The 8795-nt window shown below is 42.6% G+C and overlaps 1 pseudogene; it reads left to right on the plus strand.

Moving 5' to 3' along the window:
• Window positions 1-7617: 7617 nt before the first annotated feature.
• Window positions 7618-8518, plus strand: LOC119815353 (annotated as a pseudogene).
• Window positions 8519-8795: the final 277 nt, after the last annotated feature.

An 8795-nucleotide genomic window follows, 5' to 3' on the forward strand; every position in this document is an offset into this window, starting at 1 on the left:
GCCGGAACTCACAGTGATCTGCCTGTCTCTGACTCCCAAGTACTTGGATAAAAGGAATGCACAATCATGCCCAGCAACTTACTTTATTTGAATTAAATCTCTATGTACTTAGTGGGCATATCCAGCACATTGCTAACTATTCATTGCAGAGTGATGAAGAGATTTATAGTGAGAGCTCGGAGATTTAGATTACAGCATCGTACCATTTAAAAACAAAAGGGTGGTGAGAAGTTTCAGTGATTAGAGGCAGTTTGCAATTCTTGCTCTTGTGCGGATGCAACACATTCTTCCTTCCTCTGGAAATGCTTGGTCTTACAGAATTCCCTCTCATATCCAGGTGTCAGAATGTGAGCATCCCAAAGCACCTAAAAAGCCGTATATGTGTTCCCATCAGACAACCAAAGCCAGCTCCCACTAATACATCTTGCAATGTGGTGACAAGCCAGCTGAGATGTCCTTATGACTACTGTAGCTGAGATCTGACCATAGCCAATAAGACTCTATGTACAAGAACTGTCCAAATGAGCCCAACCGATAGATGCAAGAGGTCCGTGAATTTTACCTTGTGTTAAGTCTAAAGATTTTTCAGAGTCGGTCGATATTGTTATACATGATAGTTCACAAAAGTATCTGACTGGGTTTCAGGGAAGCATTTCTACTATTTATTGGAAGAGTCTTTTCTGTAAATGAGACCATGTGTTTTGTTTGTTTTTTGAGCAAAAGAATGATTTTGAGGAGTCTCAGGAAATGGTAAGAATAAATGTACAGTTGGGTTAACAGCATAGTACACTGAGGGAAGCTTAGACAGATCAGTTGTGCTGAGGCCCAATGATGACGGGTTGAAGAGTCTACTCAAGGAGGTTTCTTAGGTTTGAGGTTTAAGGCAGGTGTCTCAGTCTGCTAAGAAATGTTCATTGTTCTCTGTAAGCTCACAGCCTAATCAACTAATTAGAACACCATGGTGCCTCCGACTTGTCTCCACAAAGGCTAATTGGCTTTGATCATGTTCATTCATTTCATCCAAGTATATATCCAGCTAGGTGTTAAAAAGATCATAGAGCCAAAAGCCAAGCTTACTTCTCTTGAAAAGCTTGAAGGTGTCTTTGATACCTGAATATGGAGGAAAGGGGGGGGGGGATGCAGAGCAGAAAATGATTCATGGAAAAACTTGAATTCTGAGTGCTCCAGGTGTTAAAAATGAATGATTGCGAATTTCTACTCAAGAAGGGGAAGCTGCTAAAAATGATCATGAAAAACCTATTCAAGCACTAGGGATAAATTCTGGTCCCACTGCCCGTGGGCCCACAGTCTGCTCCAGCCATACAACTGTTCTCTTATTTCTCTGTTAAGTTTCTGACTGGTAGACCTGTTCATTGGTGAGTGGGGTGTTGAAGTCTACCACTATTAGTGTGTAGGGTTTGATGTGTGATTTAAGCTTTAGTAATGTTTCTTTTACATGTTTGGGTGCTCTTGTATTTGAGACATAGATGCTCAGAATTGAGAGTTTATCTTGATGGATTTTTCCTTTTATGAAGTGCCTGCCCTTCTCCATCTCTTCTGATTGATTTTAGTTTGAAATCTATTTTGTTATACATTAGGATAGCTACACCTGCTTGTTTTTTAGGTCCATTTGATTGGAAAATCTTTTCCTAACCCTTTACTCTGAGATAATGCCTATCTTTGTGGTTGAGGTGTGTTTCTTTTCTGAAGTGAAAAGATGGATCCTATTTTCATATCCATCCTGTTAGTCTGTGTCTTTTATAGGTGAATTGAGTCCATTCATATTACAAGATATTAATGACCAGTGATTGTTAATTCTTGTTATTTTTTCAGAGGTAGTATTTGTGTTTCCCTTCTTTGGGGTTTGCTAGTGTGAGGTTATCTGTTTCTTATATTTTTGAAGGTGCAGCTAACTTCCTTGGGTTAGAGTTTTCATTCTAGTACATTCTGTAAGGCTGGGTTTATAAATAGGTATTGTTTAAATCTGGTTTTGTCATGGAATATCTTTTCTCCATCTATGGTGATTGAAAACTTTACTGGATATAGTAGTCTCGGCTGACATCCGTGGTCTCTTTAGTGTTTGCAGCACATCTGCCCAGGACCTTATGACTTTCAGAGTTTCCATTGAGAAGTCAGGTGTACTTCTGATAAATGTGTCCTTATCATAACTATTAGGTGCATGGTCTTCTTCCTTTGCAGCTCTTAATATTCTTTCTTTATTCTGCATGTGTCGTGTTTTGATTATTATATGGAGAGGGAACTTTTTTCTTGGTTATTCTTCTCCTCCTCGTCCTCCTCCTCCTCTTCCTCCTCCTCCTCCTCCTCCTCCTCCTCCTCTTTTTCCTTCTTCTTCTTCTCCTTCTTCTTCTCCTTTTGGTTTCAAGACAGGGTTTCTCTGTGTAGCTTTGGTGCCTATCCTGGAACTAGCCCTTGTAAGAGGCTGGACTTGAACTCACAGAGATCCATCTGCTTCTGCCTCCTGAGTGCTGGCATTAAAGGCAAGCATCATCACTTCCTGTTTGGTTTGTGTTTTCCTTATTTCCTCTATTTCAATTTTCAAGTCTTGAACTGTTTGCTTTACCTGACTGTGTTTTCTCGGATTTCTTTAAGAAATTTATTGATTTCTTCTGATGTTTTTGTTTGTCTTTTTCTTCATTTCTTTCAGGAAATTTTTAATTTCCTTTTTAAGAGTCCTTGTCATCTTCATAAGGTTATGTTTAAAGTTGTTTTCTTCTGCTTCTTCTGGGTTAGGATGTTCAGGTCTTCCTGTGGTAAGACCACTAGGTTCTGGTGTTGTCCTTTAGGTTGTTGAATGCATTCTTACATTGGTGCTTACCCATCTCTTCCTCCAATTGTTGCAGGCAATGTTTTTGTCTTTTGGTCCAATCCTTGTAGTCAGTGTCTATGTTTCAGGGATCCTCTTTTAGAGGGATTGTTGCAGTTGCTGTCTGTGTCTCAGGGAGCTGCTTTTGGTCCACTCTGTGTAGTTGTTACCATCTCTGTCTCAGGGAGCTGCTGAGGTCTCTGGTGGTAGGTGGGTTTGGGAGCAAATTCGACTTGTAGATTGCAGAGTCCAATGTGTATGACGGTGTTGGGGCAGCCTGCCTGCAGTAGGCTCACCTGCTGCCTGCCTAGTACAGCTGATGTGGGTGGGGGAGGGGCCTGAGGTTTTTGCCCTGGGCCTAAGGCCTAGAGACTGGTTTGTACAGCTGGGGGCCTGACCAGTCACCTCTTGGTCCACTGTGTTCAGCTGCAGTCTCTGTCCCAGGAGCCTCTCTTGGCCCGCTCTGTATAGTCTCAGTGTCCCCCAACTAATTATTCTTTATCAGTAAAAAATTGGGAGTTAGATATTGGGGTAAGAACCCAAAAGATCAGAGAAGCAGGGGAGCATCCACCAGTGACTCTTCTTCCTATCTGTCCTCCTTTATTTTATGAAATAAAAGCAATGAGAGCAAGTAGTTCAATGCCACACACACACACACACACACACACACACACACACACACACACACACCTAAGTTCTATGAATGGATAAACTTATTTTAAAAGATAATCCAGTCTTTAGAATATCCTTTGCAGTAGATCATTATTGTCTCTCTGATCAAAGCAGCTATAGTAACCAAGTAGCCTAGGCTCATACAGCAAGAGAGGGCAAGCTGGGATTTGAATTTTAGCAGGCACTACCAACTGACCCAACACTGCCTCTTACTATAAAGCTATGTGTTTCATAAATGAATTTAAGATTTTTTAAAAATTTGATTTCTTGTTATTTTACATGTGAGTGTTTTGGCTGTGTGTGTATATGTATAACACATGCCTACTCGGTGTCTGTGGAGGTCAGAATTGGGAGGTCAGAACAGGGCATCAGGTCTGCAGGAACTCGAGTTACGAATGTTTGTGAGCCACCACGTGGATGCTGAGAATCGAACCTGGTTTCTCCACAAGAGCCACCAGTGCTCTTAACCCCTGAGTCATATTACCAGCCCCAAATGAGTCTTTAAATGACAAGTTGATAACTCACTTCTGTCTCACTTGCTCATTAGCTGGCGATACCATTGCATCCCTCTAGCAATCATATTCATATTTCATACTTCAACATAGGACTAAATTGATTTTGATTGCTATGGATATTTTGCTAAGTAAAATGGAATCAGGACTTCATTACAGCACGAGAGACCAGTAACTCAATAACTGACTCAGTATGTGTCCACTTTTTTGCCCATCACTTAAACTGCAGATTATTTGATAAAGCTCAAAACACGGGATTTAGCCTGCTCAAAAGCATGCTGGTGCTGCAGGATAATTTCTTTTTGAGACAGGGTCTCCCTCTATAGCTCTTGTCCTAGAACTCACTATGAAGCACAGGCTGGCCTCAAATTCACAGAGATCCTTTTGCTTCTGCCTCCCAAGTGCTGGGATTAAAGGCGTGCACCATCCCCAGTTTGCAGGTTTTTAACTTTCCCTCACCGCTCTTATGTGAGCGTACCTATTCACTTCAGCCAGGAAGAAAGCAACTTGTATTGAGCAGATAACAGAAGAATGTACCTATGATATGGATATTCTTGTGTCTAATGCCTCCTGTAGCCTAGGCAGGGATGTCAAGAATCTTCACGTGTGGCTTTCCAAGTTGTTTACTGGGTTGTTTCATTTTATCCTCCAGTAAACTACATTCAGTGCTGACCTCTTCTTAAGAAAATCACAGCTTAATTAGCTTTCAGTGACAGCTAGAAACTGACCTCAGTATGCTAAACTTCTCATCTTTAAATGGCTCAGCTTTAGTTGAAACTTTGAAATCTTGTATATAGGCCACCGTAGCAATGGGACCTGCTATTGATTGAAAACACACTATTTGACAGTCTACGATCTAAGCTTTCTTTACCTTAGTCTTTTTTTTTTTTTTTTTTTTTTTTTTTTTTTTTTTTTGGTGAGGGGATAGTGATACTTTATATGTTTTAATAAATAAAGCTTGCTTGAAGATCAGAATGGCAAAGCTAAGCCACTAGAGGTCAGGCAGTGGTGGCACACACCTTTAATCCCAGGATTTGGGAGACAGAGGCAGATGGATCTCTGTGAATTCAAGGCCACCCTAGGGTACACAAGATCAATGCAGAAACAAATCCAGTGGGTAGTGCCTCACACCTCTAATCCCAATACTAGGGAGTCATATGCCTTTAATCCCAGCACTATGGGGACTATAAAATGGGAGGAGAGAGGCTTAGTTTGCATAGTGTCTTTTGTCTACAGTCGCCCAGCCTTGGTAGAGGTAAGTTATGTGGGATTCCCCTCTGTGTGCTTTGAATATGTTTTATTACCATTGGTTAATAAAGAAGCATTGGCTTATGGCAGGGTGAAATATAGCAAACTGAAAATGCAAGCAGAGATAGAGGAAAAAAGAAGGCAGAGTCAGGCAGATGCCATGTATCTTCTGAAGGAGAAAGGTGTCTACTGGTAGGCCACAGCCTTGTGGTAATACATAGATTGATAGAAATGGGTTAATTTAAGATATAAGAGCTAGCTAGAAATATGCCTGAGACATTGGCCAACCACTATTGTAATTCATATTGTTTCTGTGTGATTATTAGGGTCTGAGTGGTTGGGAAATGAATGAGCAGTCTCTATTTACAAATTGTGCCAATGTGGGCTAACTACACAAAAGAACAGAGTTAAGCATGGATTCTTGGTAGCTGCATTTTTTTTCAGATAGGCTCTGTTTGCTGGTAGTGAGCAGAGGCACGCCTCCTTTGCAGGTAAGACTTCTTTAGTGGCTTGGCTGCTTTGCTTTTCTGGTTTACTGGTTGAGCCCTAATATCTGTTGCTAGGTTTATATTATTTGTGTTACAGGTGGGCTGGTGCTGGGATTTGAACCCAGGGCTCTGCACCTGCTAAGTAAGCACAGGCTTAGCTCTTCTTACTGCACTACACCCCCAGCCTCTCATTTACTCTTCGGAGCAATCTTCTGAAGTAGGAACTGTTGTAATCTATTGTTTTTTTTATATTTATTTATTTATTTATTTATTCTGTATACAATATTCTGTCTATGTGTTTGCCTGCAGGCCAGAAGAGGGCACCAGACCCCATTACAGATGGTTGTGAGCCACCATGTGGTTACTGGGAATTGAATTCAGTACCTTTGGAAGAGCAGGCAATGCTCCTAACCTCTGAGCCATCTCTCCAGCCCTGTAATCCCATTGTAAAGACTGAAATAAGGACTGGGGAAATGACTTAAGGGGTAAGGGCTGTGTCACAGGCATGGAGATCTGAGTTCTGATCCTGAGGACCTGTGTACTGGCTATGATGCTATGTGCCTAAACCCCAAACACTGGTGGATCTTGGACACTCACTGGTGGGCCAGTTTAGCTGAAATAGTGGGTTTCAGCTCTGGTGAGAGATCCTCAAGAAATCTCCCGAAAAGCAATTGAAGAAGTTATCCCTACATTGACTTTTGGCCTCCATATGTTACCCACACAGGGACGTGCACCTACACACATGCATCTACTACACATCCAAATTGAAAGAACAGGTTCAAAGACTTTGAGTAATTATAACAGCCACATATATACTTCAGCTTGGATCTGAGAGTGATTGGTCACCCTTTGAGGACAGTATTCATTAGGTAGGCATGGCTATGTTCTTGTTTAATGTTGAAGCTGGCTATGTCACACTTGGGGTTCACCCACTGCATATCTTCCATTTTGGAATTAGATGTCGTATTTGATATTTGGTAGAATGTGCCTATAATGGTACAACCCTGGAGGCAGAGGCAGGAGAATTGTTGCAAGCTGGAGGCCAGTCTGTTCTACAAAGGGGGTTGTAGAGCAAAAGGACTACCTAGCGAGATCCTATCTCAAGAAACAAAATCAAAGAGAACAGAAAAGGTGTCACTGTTTGGTAATAGACCAGTGACTCCAGCAGAAGCTGTGTTTGTGAGTGGTAGCTGGGAAGAGTCCGAACGGCCCCAGCCCAGCTGTGCTATACGTCAGGGAAATCAAAGCTTCTAGCACAGCTCCACAGCAGGATTTTGTAGGATACTAATTATTTTGTCAGCTTCTCTTGCGGAATACTGATTTTATTATTTTTTTTAAAGGCCTATCTGTAGAATCTCCCCCAATCCCAGTCTAAGATTTTTCCCAGCTTAATTAGCATATCAATGGGCACTACAGGATTAATAAAAGATTACCCTTGGAAGGTGCTTAATGCTTAGAATGTCCAAGCTCCTCTTTTCGTTTCTTCTCGTTTCATGTTCCGTTTTGGAATCCAGTGGGTACCCTCTCAATTGCAGCCCTGAATATATGTGTTGGTGGCAGCTGCTAAGGGAATAAGCGGGACACAGCAGATGTGCCAACAACTAGGGTGGACTCGGCTCAGATTGAAATTGCTTTTCAAGTGAGTCTGAGCCAAACAGTTCTCAGACATCCGTGCGTGTTACTTATTAAGCTAAAATGTTAGTTAAAAACACAATAAATGTGTACTAGACTTAGCGAGCTTTAGAAATATTTCAAATATCTTGGTTGGAAGATCAAGTTTAAAAATAAGGGGTTCTTCTTCTTTCGTCAGGCAGCCTCATTAGAGTGATGTCATCTTTAAACCCTGAGTGGCAAACCCTGGCACACTACCATGATGCCCGGGAAAGACAGGGCGTACTGGAAGTCCAACTGCTTCCTTAAGAGCATCCAACTTTTGGATAATTGCTCAAAATGCTTCACTGTGGGATCAGACAATGTGGGTTCCAAAGAGATGCAGCAGATCCTCATGTCCCTGTGAGGGAAGGGCTGTGGTGCTGATGGACAAGAACACCATGATGCTCAAAGCCATCTGAGGGCATCTGGAAAACAACCCAACTCCAGAGAAAAAGCTTCCTCATATCCAGGGAAATGAGGGCTTTGTGTTCACCAAGGAGGATCTCACTGAAGATAGGGGCATGCCGCTGGCTAATAAGGTGGTGTCTGGTACCCATGCTAGTGCCCATCACCCTGTGTGAGGTCACTTGTCGGTCCAGAGCACTAGTCTGAGGTCCCAGAAAATCTCTTTCTCCCAGACGTTAGGCATTACCACTAAAAATCTTAACGTATGGAACCATTGACATTCTGAAACAAAATAGGAGCTAGCGAAGTCACGCTGCCTAGCATGCAGAATATCTCTCCCTTCCCCTTTGGAGTAATCATACAGCAGAGTTTGCAACCCGGAAGTGCTTGACATCACAGAGCAGACTCTATACTCCCGCTTCCTAGAGGATGTCTGAATGTTGCCAGTGTTTGCGGATTGGTTACTGGACTGTTGCATTATTGGCACACTCTATCGTCGGTGGATACAAGCCGGCCCTGGTGTTGTCTGTGGAGACTGAGCATGCCTTCCGATTTGCTAAAAACCTCAAGGCCTTCCTGCCTGCTCCATCTGCATTGGGGGCTGCTGCCCCCACCCCATCGCTGCCTTTTTTGCTGCTGCTGCCGCCCCAGTCAAGACTGAAACCAAGGAAGAGTTGGAGGAATCAGATGAGGATATGGGATTTTGGTCTTGTTGACTGATCCCCTCAAAGGAATCAACCCAGCCAGCTTAATTTGAGAAACAGGAAACCACTTCTCTCACAGGAAAAACCACAGAAAAGGCTAGCCTGGCTCACAGGAACTCACAGAGGCTGAATCAAAATCCAGGGAGCCTGCATGGGACTGACCTAGGCCCCCCACATATATGTAACTGTTGTGGAGAGTGGTCTACTGATGGGACTCCTGACGATGGGAACAGGGGCAGTCTCTAATACTTTGGCTTGCTCCTGGGCACCTATTTTTCATACTGGATTG

The sequence above is a fragment of the Arvicola amphibius genome, chromosome 5, assembly GCF_903992535.2.
Source record: "Arvicola amphibius chromosome 5, mArvAmp1.2, whole genome shotgun sequence".
Classification (NCBI taxonomy): domain Eukaryota; kingdom Metazoa; phylum Chordata; class Mammalia; order Rodentia; family Cricetidae; genus Arvicola; species Arvicola amphibius.